The sequence below is a fragment of the Myotis yumanensis genome, unplaced genomic scaffold, assembly GCF_028538775.1.
Source record: "Myotis yumanensis isolate MYYU_CA2020_CCGP unplaced genomic scaffold, mMyoYum1.0.hap1 SCAF_3, whole genome shotgun sequence".
Taxonomy (NCBI): Eukaryota; Metazoa; Chordata; class Mammalia; order Chiroptera; family Vespertilionidae; genus Myotis; species Myotis yumanensis.
In genome coordinates, this window is record NW_027223754.1 from 8841846 (window position 1) to 8857740 (window position 15895).

The window sequence follows — 15895 nt, forward strand, 5'->3', positions numbered from 1 at the left end:
CCCAGTGGGCTGCACTGTCCCCTGGGGATCAGAGTGGTTCAGAGGGTCACCAGGGTCTCCTACTCCATGATGAAGCTTAGGATGAGAGAGGCTTTAAGGGGACCTGTGTCCTGACAACACTGTCTAGGTATAAACCTACAAGAAATGCCCACATCTTTTTGACAGTCCACCTTGGGTAGCTGAGAGAATGCTTTGGGATCCTTGAGGTGTTTTGGCACTGTAATGATTAAAGCATTATTTCAGAGAAAATGATAACATCCAAATAACAAATAAATGTTTAGGTGGAGAATGATGACTTTCCTGGAAATGACTGTTTATCTGTTTCAGGCAAATAATCCTCTTTGGTCTTTCAGGGGAGGACTTTGTTTTGTGACATCATGGTCTGATCAGATGGAAACTAATTTTTTTTTTTTTTTAGGAACACAAATGCCATGCGTCCATACATTTAAGTTTTAATAATATATCCTTGTGGCCCTAGCTGGTTTGGCTTAGTGGATAGAGCGTCAGCCTGCGGACTGAAGAGTCCTGGGTTCGATCCCAGTGAAGGGCACATGCCCAGGGTTTCGGGCTCGATCCCCAGTGGGGGCCGTGCAGGAGGCAACCGATCCATGATTCTCTCTCATCATTGATGTTTCTATCTCCCTCTCCCTTCCTCTCTGAAATCAATAAAAATATATTTAAAAAATAGATATATATCCTTGTGGAATGGGTAAGTGTTATATGGACTCCATTTTCTGACAGTACATTAAGCACAAGAGAAGATGTGTCAGAGGCTGATTTTTGCATTCTCAAATGACCAGTGTGGTCATTCTTGAACGAAGATCACATTTTGATTTAAAGCAAGTTTGCATCTGCACAAGTTTGGTGTTTACTTGCCACCTGGTATTTTACCCTTTCTCTTTTCCAACCAACCAGGGTGATGGTTGTTTTCAAAATGTTGAGCTCCTTCCACCTTTATGTGTTTAGTGAACCCCCTTCCAAGATGGTCCTGATTGTTTTCTCCTGTTTCTCTCTAGCACCTTTATTTGAGCATCTCCCTCTCCTCTACTCATTGCACTAGTTTGGGGATATAAAAATCAGATATGTTAGTAAATGCTACGCAATGAATAGTGAAGTCAGTGTTCAAGTGCAGCTCCTACATGGGGGATCTGCGAGTTTTGTTACTGTGAGCTTTTCAAATGCTTTACGTAGTATGGGATCAATGACAGTCATTTTGCAAATCACCTGCTAAAATGCAAACTGCATCTTTAATAGTCTAGTTTATGAAACAAAAATCTGACTACAAAATTTTCAAAATGAAATTTCATAATTTAATTTTGTAATAAATAACTATCTATAAATCTCACTAAATTCATTCCGATTAAATCTTTAGTGAGGTCACAAATTTATTTTTATGAAAATTCTTCAAATGAGTTCAGAAACCCTCCAACTAATAACGTGACACATCAACTCATGGTTTCCTGGGCTTCGCATCTCTAGTGGGCACAGACCCGTGATCTTTCTGAGACTGGCTCGTGCAGCTTCATTTACAGCTGCGTGGGTCTCCCAATTGGTCATATTTTCATGGGAGGTTATTTGCCATTTCTGGAATCCTAATGATCAGAGTGTAATCTTTGCTGTCCTCAATTAAAAAAAAAATACCTCCATAATAAAAACCATTATAAACTTATGAACAAAAATAGATACAGAGGCAGAGCAGCCTCGAACAGACTGTCAAACTACAGCGGGAAGGCAGGGGAGGGTTGGGGGGGCAGGAGGGGAGGGTAAGAAATCAACCTAAGGACTTGTATGCATGCATATACGCATAACCAATGGACATAAGACACTGGGGGGTAGGGGAGGCCAGGGGATTGTCAAGGGTGGGCAAAAAAGGAGACATATGTAATACTCTTTGTAATACTTTAAGCAATAAAACAATTAAAAAAAAATACCCCCCAAAATACAACATTCAGCCAACACAAATTTAGATGATCAACAGAAGAAAGGAATGCTTTTGGATCCTGGGCTTGATTATTTTTGTTTTAGACGTGACAGATTTGCTGAACACAGTTTACAAATCGCCTTTCCTCCCCACCCGCCTCTACCTCCACCAGCACACACACACCTTCACAACCTGGCCCTGTCTGACCATTCAATGCACACAATCAGCTCCAAGTCACAACCCTTTTCTGATGGAAATTGACTCTGCTGAGTACCCCTTTAGTCTCAGCCTACATTACAAATAATAGTACTGACGTTTTCAAGGCTTACTATTTTCCCTAGGAGTATATCACTTGAGCAGGCAAAAAAAAAAAAAAAAAAAAAAAATTAGCTGGAAGTTTATTATTTTTTTCCACCAATATATTTGACACCACCTTTGGAGCGCGAACAAAAAGCATACTGTCAAGCGGACAGGCCAGGACAAAATGTTACTGTTTGTTCCTCACGGGCACAGAGGTATATTTAAGCAAAGAAAGACATTCCAGGACTCTCCGGGGACTTCCTTCAGCTGAATTATACCAACATGTTCACACCACTGTGGTTCAGGCTGTGCAGGAATTTGAAATGCAGACTTGGAGTTGCCAATGCTTAAATACCACAGCTATAAAAACTCATATTAGGATTGAACCTGGCTTTCAAATGTCATAAAACAAATGGGAGTTTCTTGGGGGAAGAAAAAACGTGTGTACCCATGCAGTGACGCGGGAGGCATGAAAATAAGGGACGGCCTTGCTAGACAGGTTCTATACTCCTACAGGGAAGCCTCCACGTCCCTAGAAGTCACCTGGCTTTGGATTAGGTTTCAAATCCAGCCTCGCTGACATTCACGAAACTTTGGGCAAAACATGGGCCAAGTTTCGAGCAAGGCCGGGTAGAATCCTTTCATGTGGAAGCTGCGTGAAACTCGGTGGCTTTGGCGAGCTTTCACCTGGAGTTTCACGTTCAAACAATCCAGTTTCAGAGGAAAATGAAGGGGTGAAGAGACACAAAGGAACAAAACAACAGCAGCAGCACAGGGAACAATGGTTTGCCCACTGAGAATGGAATGGCCGTCTGACACCTTCCTGACCCAAGTCGTCCTGGTGCCATTGGACTCTGCACCTGAACTTGTGTTGCCTGTGACAGGACATTTGCACTCAGCGATGCCACATCAGAGCTCCCTAGTACTGGGGGGGGGGGGGGGGGGCAGCGCATACTAGCCCCCCAAAGGCAGGGAAGTGCACGCTTAAAATAACTGGAGGATTTAAAATTTTGACCCATCACAGAAATGTGATCATTAGTATGCTCCTTAGAAGGCCGATTTGAAGTGGGGGGTGAGGAGTTAGCAATTAAATGTCCAGATGTTGGAAATAAAAACTGGACTGAACATCTCTGAGTTTTCTTACTATTAGTCCACATTCTAGAGGCTCTATTGCACCTGATCCCCAGGAACCTCTCCCATAGCCTTATCCCCAGCTCCTCCCCTCTGAAACCGTGTCCTGTGGCCACTGGCTCCCTTCGCTCCCAGCAAGGTGCAGAGTGCGGGGAGCCCACTGTGCCAGCTCCCAGGAGCCCCAGTCCTGGCCGGGGACTTCAACAGCCTCCGGACGGCATTGGGCTCCTTCTAGCCCTGACCTTCAACAGAACAGGTGGGGACAGTTTGCCAGCAAAGTCAGACAGTATCTGGCTGAGGACTTTGAAAATTCCCTCTCTCTGCTTTGAGAGAGGGGGCGAGGGGAGGGAAGAAAAGGGTAATGAACAAGTGTAATACACACAGGAACTTTCTTTAAAGAAAACACTTAAAAGTTGATTGAATGGCTAGAAAGTGCTACATGGCCTATTTTAGGAAATACATTTTTTTCATTCCTTATCCCTCATTCAGCAGAAGTTTCACTGGCATAACAGGCTTTTGGCTACCCAGGGGTTTTTCCCCACTAGTTTTCCTTTTTAAAAATTCCCCCTTCTTTCTTTCTTTTTAATTGTTCTCCCCCCCCCCCCCCTTTTTTTAAAGTTACCCAGAAGATCACCGTGTGTTTAACATGCATGCTTTCTTTTGACATGTGATCTGCGATATCAATAGACTGTTTTGGAAACGAGAATCAGTAAATACCAAGGATATCTGTATTCATGCTAAAAGGCAACGGTTAGGCCTCCAGACACGTGGTGATTTTGAGGCAGCGGACGATCAAGAGGTGGGGGGTGGGGTGGGGGGTGCTGACAGAGCCGGGCTCTGCACTGTCCTTTGCTGCTGGCAGGGGGGCAGGGGGACAGGGGGGCAGGATTCGTCCCAGACTCGGGGAGACACAGCTTTTCCTTGCAGGTAGGGGTCTCTGGGCACGTAAAACCCAAGACGTAGCAGAGGGAGAACCAAAGCCCAAGAGATCACCTCAAGGAAGTGATTCCGACGCACTGAACAAAAAGACTTTTCACCGACCGCAGTCAATACCCACAATCAAAGCCAACGCCGTGTTTGAAGTTAAAGTCCACAGATCAAAGTACTTGGCAGCACGGTGAGCGCGCGCACGCGGAGGGGTGGCGGGGAGCGCGGGGAGCTCTCCAGAATATTAGATCGTCACGTGCGAGAAACCTGCCGGCAAGACTTCCAGCCGGGGAGGGAGTCCTCCAGCCCCAGCGGGTCAGCCAACCGCGCCAGGAAGACACAAACAGCAAACAGCCCAGCAAACCGCTCCACGGCCAGCTAGGAGTGCGCGCGGGGCGGGCGATCGCCCAGAGAACCACAGAAAAGAGAGCTTGCTCCTTGTCCCTCAGGAACAATTACTCATGGATTTTCTTTATTCGGGCGGTTGCATCTTTTTCCTTAAAAAAAAACCCCCAACACTGTGGTGCCTGCCAGGCGGGCTGCTGCGTGGGGTCAGGGCGGGGAGGTCTGGGCAGCGCAGGCACAGGCGGGGGACAGAGAGCGTGAAGCAAAGTTTAAAATCGCTCCCCCCTCATCCTCCCCCCTTCTCCCCATGCACAGCGGCTCCTGATGTAACGGGGGACACCCTGTTTACCTGGAGACCGTTCGCAGCCCTCCGCTTATTTTCACTCTAAGTCATTTATTTCGAAAGCATTCACCAGAAAGGTCTCAGGAACCAAGGAAATCCTTGTAGAATAAAAACTCTTACCTCGGGGCAGCCGGGCTCCCAGTCGCTCTGCGCAGAGGAAGTGGGAGTCAGTGGCCTTTACATGTAGAGATTGTTTATTTAGCCCTTTTCAGAAGGTCTTGAACTCCAGAGATTTCAGATTAAGTCCCAATCCAAGTGTCTGAAGGGGGGAAAAAGGCCAGAGAGAAGGCAAATAAGGGAGCGAAGGGATCGCAGCTGCTGGGTGGTGCTACCGTTCTGAGCGCCTTTGAGCTATTTTCAGCATTAGCAGCAGCCGCGGTGGACTTGCTAAGGGAAGAAAAAATCGTCTGAATCGCCACACCCCCCATCCCCTACCCGGGAGGGGGTGGGGGAGGACACCAACCAGGAAACCCACAACAACGTGGTTTACGGTGCAAATATTCATTTAAATGTTGAGGAAAACTGCCCAGCGCTCTTGAAAACAAACAAATAAAAACCCTGACTGGAATCTTAAAGAAACAGAGTGCCTAGCCATAATCCCCAAGTTTTTTTTTTTGTTTTTTGTTTTTCAAAATGATTTGCCAGATTCATTGAAAATAAGATGTTCTGTTTGTGCCTTATGGAGAGGAAAGGCTTTCAATCTGATATTTTCCTGCTCATTTATATATGGGTCTTAAAAAAAAAGTTTCATCTCTCTGGTAGGTATACCTGTGGTCAGCCGAACCTTCTTCAGATGGAAGGCAAATGGTTTGTTTCTAGCACGCACCCACATTTCCAGTTTCATCAAGGATGCTATTTTTGAAAGCTACTTGGTTAAGCTGTTGACGTTTCTTATCTGTTGGCAGCGACTGGGGACCATTCAGTGACATGATGCAGACAGACACCAATTGCCCCTGCTCTCCCCACGAAGGCCAACGAAGACATAATCCAGATTGAGTCACCAACAATGGCCAGCAAACTAGGGCCTTTATTTTGTTTCTAGACTTATAAATTAAGATCTAGAAGTTGTATTCATGCGTGCATGCATACATGCATTCATTCTGCAAATATTTGTGAGAAGTACTCTTTTAACCTCCTATATGCCAGGCACTTCAAGAATAGAGCGGGCAAAATATATAGCGTCTTTGCTTCCAATGGTTTACAGCACACAAATGCAGCAAGAATAAAGATAGAATTGGTTCACAGTTTCTTTTTTTTTTTTTTTTCACACTATGAGGCTATTCAAGCCATAGCCATTGGAGATGAGATCTCTTTATAGTATGACTGAAGGGAAACGCTATGCATCATCAGACCAACTCCTGGTTTCCATTGCTTCATTCTGCCTTTTACACCCCTAAGAAGAAGGAAAGTTAGTTGCTTCCTACAAAGGAAACACTGAGGTATTTTTATAAAAACCTTTATTCTGGGTGGATGAAACCCTGAGTCCTTTCAACTCCCCAGTCCCCATAACGAAGACAATGCTTAGCAGTCAATGAGTTCTGCCGAGAGATGAAAGATTCTATGACCTTAGTCTAGTATAAAAACCACCAGGAGATAGTTTATAATTAATAGGATGAAGGTTGGTTACTAGACACTCAGATCAACCAATTCTTTCCTTGCAATTAAAGAGAGACACTGAAAGTGATTATAGAAAATACTGAGGATGATGCATGCTATGTTAAAAAAAAAAAAGATATGACTGCTATTTCAAGTACCATGGTAAAATAGGAAATCCTTCAACGTAATACACTTATATTAAAGGTATGCAGATATTTAAATATAAAAAATGACACCTTAAGTTTGAAATATCTAATCAAATTTTAAAATAAGATTAACTTTATTTAAAAATATATATAGCAGGGTTTTTAAAAATCTCTGTAGAATAATGCATTTTTCCCATTCATTTATTTCAAATGGTCATAGGTTGATATGTCTTAGTTATCTGTCAGTTTGAAATAGGATATTTACATTACTTGGTCAAAATGATAAATGGTAATTCTGACAAAAAAATGGAAGCCTAGCCTCAGACAGAAAGTTTTAAATTGTTTTTACTTTTTCCTCCTAATAGTAGTTTATAATAAAAAGAAAATGCATTTAAATATCAGCCTTCCTTGAGAAAAATGGAAGTTACAGGAACTAATAAAGATGAACTATTTGACTACCAAATCAGCTGTTATTTTTAAATTCCAAATTGCCTGTTTCCCACAGCAATACATTGCCTTGCATTTCACTACAATCTTATGGAGATGTGTTCTGAGAAATGCTTCTTTAGGTGCTTTCGAACATCACAGAGAGCACTTAATACAAACCTAGATGGAGCAGCGTCCTAATCACCTAGGCTGTTTGCTCCTAGGCTACAAACCAGTACAGCAGGTTATTGTGCAAAACAAATTGAGATGATATCAATCACCAGACAAAAATGATGCTATCAAGGGATGCGGTAAACACAGGAGATGTATGAGGCTGCTGCCTGTGTAACATGCCACACTGTTTGACGGTGTTAAAGAAAATCCACAGGCCCCGAAATGGCATCACTGCCGATAAAAGCCCATGATAACAAACCTAGATTAATACCTGATCTAATTGCGATTTCAACCTCTTCCAGCAAAGGAATCTTAATCAACCAGTCTGTAATTTTCTGGTCAAGCCCCAGGAAGGTTACCTGTCACTGTGGTCCCTCTCCATCCCTCAGGGAAAGAAGAGGCAACCTGCATGATAAAAAACCCTTCCCCTCTGACCCCCCAAAGAAAGGTGTCCTGGTCCCAAAACAATCATTTCTTTTTTCAATAGCTCCCTTGCCCCACCCTCTTCTTATAAAAACCTTCCATTTTGCACAACCCCCTTTCTAGTTGCTAGGTGGGATGCTGCCTGTTTTGTGTATAAGTAGAAAAAGTACACTCTAAAACAACGATGAAAGTATAGTATAGTAAACACATAAACCAGTAACATAGTCGTTTATTATCATCATCAAGTATCATGTACTGTACGTGATTGTATGAGCTAAGCTTTTATATAACTGGCAGGGTGGAAGGTTAGTTTACACCAGCATCACCACAAACACATTAGCGTGGGGCTATGACACTACGAGGGCTGTGACATCACTAGGCGATAGGAAATTTTCAGCTGCATTGTCATCTAATGGGACAACCATTGTATACGGGGTCTATCGTTGATCTACGTGTCATTATGCGGTGCATGGTTTTATTGTTGGAGTCATTTTGTATTAGAATCTGCACCTGAATGAACAGATTATGACCCTGCTAGCTGCTTCCATTTAGGACACATCTTATCCTGCCACGGGACTCACCAAAGGTCTCCTTTGTTCCCCAAGGGTCCCATTGACCAACCAACCAGCCTGTCTATAGCACCTCTCACCAGATTTGATGTCATAGAAAAGTGCATGTTGGACCTTAGGCATATTTTAAAAGGTTAGAGGATAATAAATTTGGACTTTTCTACTTGTGCACCTACTATGCCTTTTATAAGTTATTGATGTCTTAACAGTTGTACTAATTGTAGTCATCTTAATGATTCGATTTGTATTCTTTAACTTTCTTTTTTTTAGCAAAGAAGTAGATTTAAAATAATTGGGAAAATCTTCTATTAAAGTGGGCTTCTTATATTGGTGAAACGCCACATAGGGTTTCGGGCACCACCCCTCCTCTGTGTACCGTGGGGATAATAACAGCACCAATCCCCAGAGTTGTGGTAGCGTTTATGTAAATAATGCACATAAGATGCTTGGCTAAGTAATGGCTGATACATAGCAGGCATTCAATAAAAGTTCATGCTGTTATCATTATAAGTGTAGGAGTTGGCTGTCCAATATGGTGGATTCATGTAGCAATTGATCATTTAGCATGTGGCCAGTAAGAACTGAGATAGCATTTAACAGTAAAAAACACACTGGACTGCGACGACTTACTATGGAAAAAGTATGTATACTACCAAATTAATTAGTATATTGATATATGTTGAAATGATGATAATATTTCAGACACATAGGGTTAAGAAAGTTTTGTTATAATTCATTTTACCTGTTTTTTTTTTCCTTTTTAAAACTGACAACTAGAAATTTTACATAACATATGTGGCTTGCATGAATGTCTATTGGGAAGTGCCATCTAGGCCAGTGGGACTCAAACTGTCAAAACATAGGTTGCTGGGCCGCACCCCCACTTTCTGACTTAGTAAGTTTGGGGAGGGTCCTGGAATTTTGCATCTCTAACAAGTCCCCAGGTGGTTCTTGGCCACACTTTGAGAACCGCTGAGCCTTACCATAAAGAGTGGCCTATGGACCAACATCAAAGACATCACTTGGGAACTTGCTCAGAAGTTGAAACTCTCAGGCCCTACCCATACTGACTGAACCAGCAAGTACATTTTAACAACATCCCCAGGTTGTGTGTATGCACACTGAAATTTGTGAGAAATTGATATAAAGTAGTTTCTTTCCTCCCTGGGTGCAAATGAAACTTATCTGGAGAATTCTTTTAAATACAAGTATCCTGGACGTACCTCTGGAAAGTTTGTTTTAAGTAATCTAGATGAAATCAGGCATCTGCGTATCTAAAATCTCATGGGGTAAAAGCAAGCACTGAGAGTTTGATGGGCAGTGGGGCCCATCAGACCACACACACAGGGGCCAGAATCCGGAAACCAGACAGGTTCCTCCTAGGGATGGGCAGTTTTTTGGGGGGTTGTCCAGTGCTAGGAGGACAAGGCCTGAGCAGATGGTGGAGACAGTGGAAACTGACAGCAAGGGGTTGGGTGGGTATAGCCACCAGCAGGAGGGACCCGGGAAGAAGCGACCTGTGCTTCCTCAGGCCTGACAGAGGACCCTAGCTGCTCAAGAGTGAATAAAACAGCACATGGCCGTGGTCTCAGAGGAACCAGAACACTAGGCAAGTCATCTGGATGGAGATGCAGGCTCTGAACAATAAGGACTTGGGCACAAGAACGCCGGTGCCAGTCATGAGTGGGACTGGCCACTGTGTTGACTATGTTTAACCTCTCCAGCACTGGATCAGGTTCAGAGGCTCAAGCAGGAACCATCTTTCAGGGGCGAGGAGGGGAAGAAAGTCAGTTTGGTTCTACATTTCCTTCTCTCCCTCCATAGCGCACAATAAAAATGGAGATTGTTCTCGACCAAGTATTGGTCGAATTAAAACCATGTATGCTTTGGCAGAGCTTACGTAGACCAAGACCACACTGTCCCAGGGGGCATGTATATCTCAGGAGAGGGCCTTGTAAACTCCACTCTCCAACTGTTCAAACGGTGAGGAAGATGGGTATCGTGGCGTGAGAGGCCTGGTTCTCCGGCACACCTTGCCCTTCCCTTAGACAAGTGTGCCCACTATTTTGAATGATGTCTCACTTTTTCAGGTGGTTGCCAGAGTTTTGTGTGCTCCGGTGACTCCAAAATAAATAAATAATTAAATAAAACCATCATGTGGGAGAGAAAGTCGCCCACATTGGTAACATCTAAAATTCCCGATTCTGCATGCAGAGACAGTTTTCTTCTCACTTAATTGGTTGGTTGTTTCAGAAAACTTTTAAGAACTGCATAATGCTTAAGAACAGAGAGTCTGGGTTTGAATCCTGGTCCGTTGGGCCAGTGATTTCACCTCCTTGTGCCTCAGTTTCCTTCTCTATCAAGGACCTATCTCATTGGGCTGTTGTGAGGATTAAAATAGGGATTTTAAAGGAATGTAGAAAAGCCTGGCATGTTGTAAACGTTACTGTTGGTTAAATAGTGAAAATGTAGAATAACTATGCATATATGTGCCATATATGTTTCCATATGTGGCCAAAGATAGTTGTTTTTTCAAACACCATGACAATTTCCAGGGATTTTGATGTGTGTGGCTTGTTGACCACATGTATTTTGAGAGCCCTTTGACAGTTGTTTAAAATTTTTTCCCAAGAGAACTCAGAATTCTCAATTGATTCCTCATCGCTTCCTATTATTTGAGAGGATCTCAGGAGGAAGGAAGTGCATGCAGTTTTCCCATGAATATTGTTTTCTAGGTTATGTTTCCCCCTGAAGCCCTTTGAAAAGTGAGCTGTACTGTAAATGCCTGAAGGCTTCCGGGGCCTATGCCGGTTCAGCAGCATTGTCCACTATTCCAGGAGAACAATGTGTCATTCTCTTAGACATTTTAGTGCTTAGGGAGAGGCAGCAAGACCTCCTGAAACACTGGCATGAGTTTCAAAGTCGTATTGAAAAGGCAGTCAGATTCTTCGACTAGAGCCCCCAGAAATCAGATCATGCCGATAAAGGAACCGGTGGGCCCTGACATCAGGCATGGTGGGTGCAAACTGAAGGCTTTCAGCGGTTCTCAACCTGTGGGTCGAGACCCCTTTGGGGGTCGAACGACCCCTTCACAGGGGTCGCCTAAGACCATCGGAAAACACATATATAATTACATATTGTTTTTGTGATTAATCACTATGCTTTAATTATGTTCAATTTGTAACAATGAAATTGGGGGTCACCACAACATGAGCAACTGTATTAAAGGGTCGCGGCATTAGGAAGGTTGAGAACCACTGCCTTAGATGAAGTGTAATAACATCTTTTGCGCTTGTCTGTGTCAACCACACGAAACAAAGCGAAGCATATGCAACAAAAAACGATGACGCTTGGTAGCCTCCTGCACTTCCTGTTGGCCAGGCCGTCTAGGGACCTCAGTCCCCTGAGAGCTCAGCAATGAATAAACTCACTTGAGTGGGGATTTCAAACCAGTCACGTGGGTCTCTAGCTTGTGCCCTGAGGCACAGGCGGAGGAATCTAAATAAACTGATAAACAAAATAGATCCAGAGACATAGAAGCATGGAAAAGACTGAGGAGTCTCAGCAGGAAGGGGTGGGGTGTGGGGAGGGGGAGAGATTAACCTAACAGGGGAATTTATATGCATATCTGCATAGCCCAAGGACACAGACAATAGTGTGGTGAAGATCTGGGTGGAGGGGTGAAGGGGGGGTCAATGGGAAAAAACACAAAGGTGACATCTGTAATGCTTTCAACAATGAGCATACATTTTAAAAAAATAAAAATAAAAATAAAGTCTATGCCTTTGCTTGGATTTATGTAAATTACATTGGGCACCCGTCCCCCGCCACCCCCCCCCCCGCCCCGCCCCCAATCTACATCTGGAGGTGTGATTACTTGAAAGTTGTAAAATCGTCTGTAATTCCTACTACCTATTACTGCTGTGAGGCAGATGTGTTTTAGAAGGTGATTTGCCATTCATATGCCATTCGGCACTGAACTTCATCAAATAAGGTGATAATCTTCATGAGTGTAAAAGAACTAGTATCAAGTGCAAGAGAGTATATAGAAATACCCTTTGTTAAAACTCACTTTTCTAGTTAAAGCATGTTTTTAGCTGTACTATCTGACTCCCATATGGATTAAAAAGTGCCTCTGCTGTTTTACATAACCATGACTTAGCTTTTCTTGATATTTATATTCCATGAAATTTGAGCATATGCAACAGTTGCTAGATATGGTCTAAAAATCTTTAAGATAAGCGTGCTAAAAGTGGCTCCACATGATCTGGTCTCTTCTGGCATCTCCACCCACTCTCCCCTCCCCACCCCCTGCCTCTCTTTTAGCTCCAGTTCTTCTAGCTTCTCTGCTCTTCTCTCAGTGCCTGGGATGGGCCACACTCAGGGCCGTTTTGTGCGCTGTTCCCTGTCGCTGGAACGCCTTTCCTGCTCAGCAGTTCATGCCCAAGGACACTTGGGCCCTCAGCTGAAGTGTCCTTTCCTCAGGAAGGGCTTCTCTGATCCAGCCAAGGTCAAGGTTTTTGTGGGGTGTTTTTTACCTTGAAGAATCATATTCTTCATTCCCTTGGGGGTCATTTATGCATATAAGTTCTTTAGTTGATCTCTTCCCACTCACCCACCCTTCCTCGCCTTCCCTCTGAGATTTGACAGTCCATGATTCTATGTCTCTGGTATCTATTTTGCTCATCAGTTTATTTTGTTCATTAGATTCCACGTATGAGTGAGATCATGTGATACTTATCTTTCTGTGACTGGCTTATTTCGCTTAGCATAATCCTCAGCATCATTTTTGATGGAAGGTTCTCAGTGATATGTTTTATTTTACAGTCAAGTCACTATTTCCATACTTATTACTCTTAAAAATAAATAATTAAGCATATAACAGTTGGGGCAGACAGTGCTGTCTGCCTATTAAGGATCCATTTTTGCTCTGATCTTTACTCTAGACTCCTGACAATATACCTATCTGGAAACTTATCTTCCAAAATTCTCTTGCCGTTTGTGCTGGCTAATGCAAGACACTTCACATATGCAGTAACAACACAGAGCCTGCTTTACCCTTTCACCTAGTGGATGGAGATGCAGATGCATTCTGGGAGGCACGTGCTAAGGGAGGGATGGCAGACTGAACACATTCCGTGGTTCTTGGTGTTTGGGGCAAACCAACCCCTTCCCTGGTTAAATGGCTTTCTTGAAGTAACCTGTTTGTTGAAGCTGGAAACATACCAGACACAACCATCTAAGAACAATTTTGTCACGTTGTGCTGTCTGAAAGACAGTCATAGACTAGTAGGCCTGCCATTAAAATATCGTGGAGCTCTAGCTGGTTTGGCTCAGTGAATAGAGCGTCGGCCTGTGGACTGAAGGGTCCCAGGTTCGAATCCAGTCAAGGGCATATGCCCAGGATGCTGGCTCAATCCCCAGTAGGGGACGTGCAGGAGGCAGCTGATCAATGATTCTCGCTCATCATTGATGTTTCTATCTCTCTCTCCCTCTCCCTTCCTCTCTGAAATCAATTAAAAAAATAAAAATAAAAAGTTATCGTGGAATAGATAGTTTCAGAAGTTTTGAAAGATCTTCTGGACATGAATCCCTAGCCCTTCCCACAGTTGCCCACTATCATTTCCTAGTGGAGTGAAAACTGCCGTGAAAGACAGCCATTCTGTGGGAAGCCCCAGGAGCTGAATCATTTGAACAGTTTTGGCTCTAATTATAGTCAAGCAGTTGGCTCCTTTTCCCTAAAACTAACATTTAATGATCGGTGATATCAAGAGAAATAAAAACACAGTAATAATGTACAGGAAATACAAAACAGGAACCCATTGTTTATCCTGTTCTGGGTGTACATGGCCAGAGCATTGTTCGGAAAACTTTGAACAGGGTCATTTCAATGGAGTTCACTGAGCTTTCAACATCTCAATTGAGCGGTGGAATTTGTCCTTGTTAGAGAAAGAGTGATTTTGAAAGGATAGTCAAGGCTAGTGATGTATTGAGTTTGAATATGAAATAACCTTTAACATTTCCACATATGCTTTCTTAAAATGGTGAATGCTTATCAGAGGTGAAGGGATGGTGGATTAGGAAGCCAATAATTTTCCAGCTTTGCATAAAACTAAAGACACATGCAAATGTGGAAATTATTTTAAGCATCCTTGTCTCATGGTTTCTGATTAAATACCATACATTGAAGAAATGAATATAAATCACAATACATTTCATTATAAGAGGCAGTTACTTATAAATAGTTTGTCTTTCTATCTATATTTGCCAAGAGCATAATGATTGAGAGCAAGGTTCTGGAGGCTGTTGGCTACCATGGAATTTGACTCTACTGCCTCCAGCAGGGTGGCTACTCACATCTCCTTGAAGTATTCTACTCACATCTTCAGTTTTCTCATTAACAAAATAAGAATCATAGCAGTACTTGCCCTTATGATTGTTATGAAGACAGAATGAATTAGTATATGCAAAGCTCTTCAAACAATGCCTACTATGCAATAGGCACTCCTACATTATGGTTATTGCCATTATTATCATCATCTCATTGATGCACAACACATTAGTTAAAAGCATGGATTTTTATAATAAATAGTCCTCAATTGATTTTTTGGTTCTGCCTTTTATTAGCTCTTTGCATTGGGCACCATCTCTGAGTCTCAGTTTCCTCATCTGAAAAGTGAGGATATCAGTGGCCTTAGAGCAGCGGTTCTCAACCTGTGGGTTGCGACCACTTTGGCGGTTGAACGACCCTTGCACAGGGGTCGCCTAAGGCCTTCCTGCATATCAGATACTTACATTACGATTCATAAGAGTAGCAACATTACAGTTATGAAGTAGCAACGAAAATAATTTTATGGCTGGGTCACAACATGAGGAACTGTATTTAAAGGGCGAGAAGGTTGAGAACCACTGCCTTAGAGCATCCTTAAGAGGATTGAAGAAGATAATGCATGGTAACCGCACCTGGCCCACAGTAATCATTGGTAACTTTTAAAAATCAGGTAGACTGATATTTTTGTAAACATATTAATTGATCTTCACAAACATATGCACTTTTACTTCGCTAATGGGGAAAATGGAATGGATTGGATAAGTGTAGATATTGAATTTAATTCCTGTATACTTTATTTCAGAGAGCTCACATTCAGAGTTTTATGGGTTTTTAAAATTTTAATTTTAAACAAGAATTTATGGAATTGTCAAATGACAGGAATAAGAAAATTTCTATCTCTGCTAATGACTTGGTCTGTGATTGATATTAACAGCCTCTTTAAAGCAATAACGTTATTATCGACTTATTTTCTGAGTAGAAGTAGATTGAAGAGGAAAGATATTGGTATAAAAAGGAATAGTAGATGAGTGGACAAAAAAAGCAGTGGTACATTTACACAATGGAATACCATGCAGCTATAAAAAAGAAGGATCGCTTTCCCTTTGAGACAGCATGGAGGGACCTGGAGAGTATTATGCTAAGTGAAATAAACCAATCAGAGAAAGATATCTATCACATGATCTCATTCATATGTGGAATCTAATGAACAAAATAGATACAGAGTACAGAAGAATGGGACAGACTGTCAAGTCTCAGAGGGAA

The 15895-nt window shown here is 42.7% G+C and overlaps 1 protein-coding gene across 15 annotated transcripts in view; it reads right to left on the bottom strand.

Moving 5' to 3' along the window:
• SORBS2 (sorbin and SH3 domain containing 2) overlaps window positions 1-15895 on the bottom strand; it is a 200439-nt gene that overhangs the window by 163743 nt on the left and 20801 nt on the right. For all 15 annotated transcript variants that reach the window (XM_070408216.1, XM_070408222.1, XM_070408214.1 and 12 more), the window contains exon 2: window positions 5088-5226. The gene's annotated coding sequence lies outside the window, so the exon portion shown is untranslated. The remainder of the gene's footprint in view (window positions 1-5087; window positions 5227-15895) is intronic.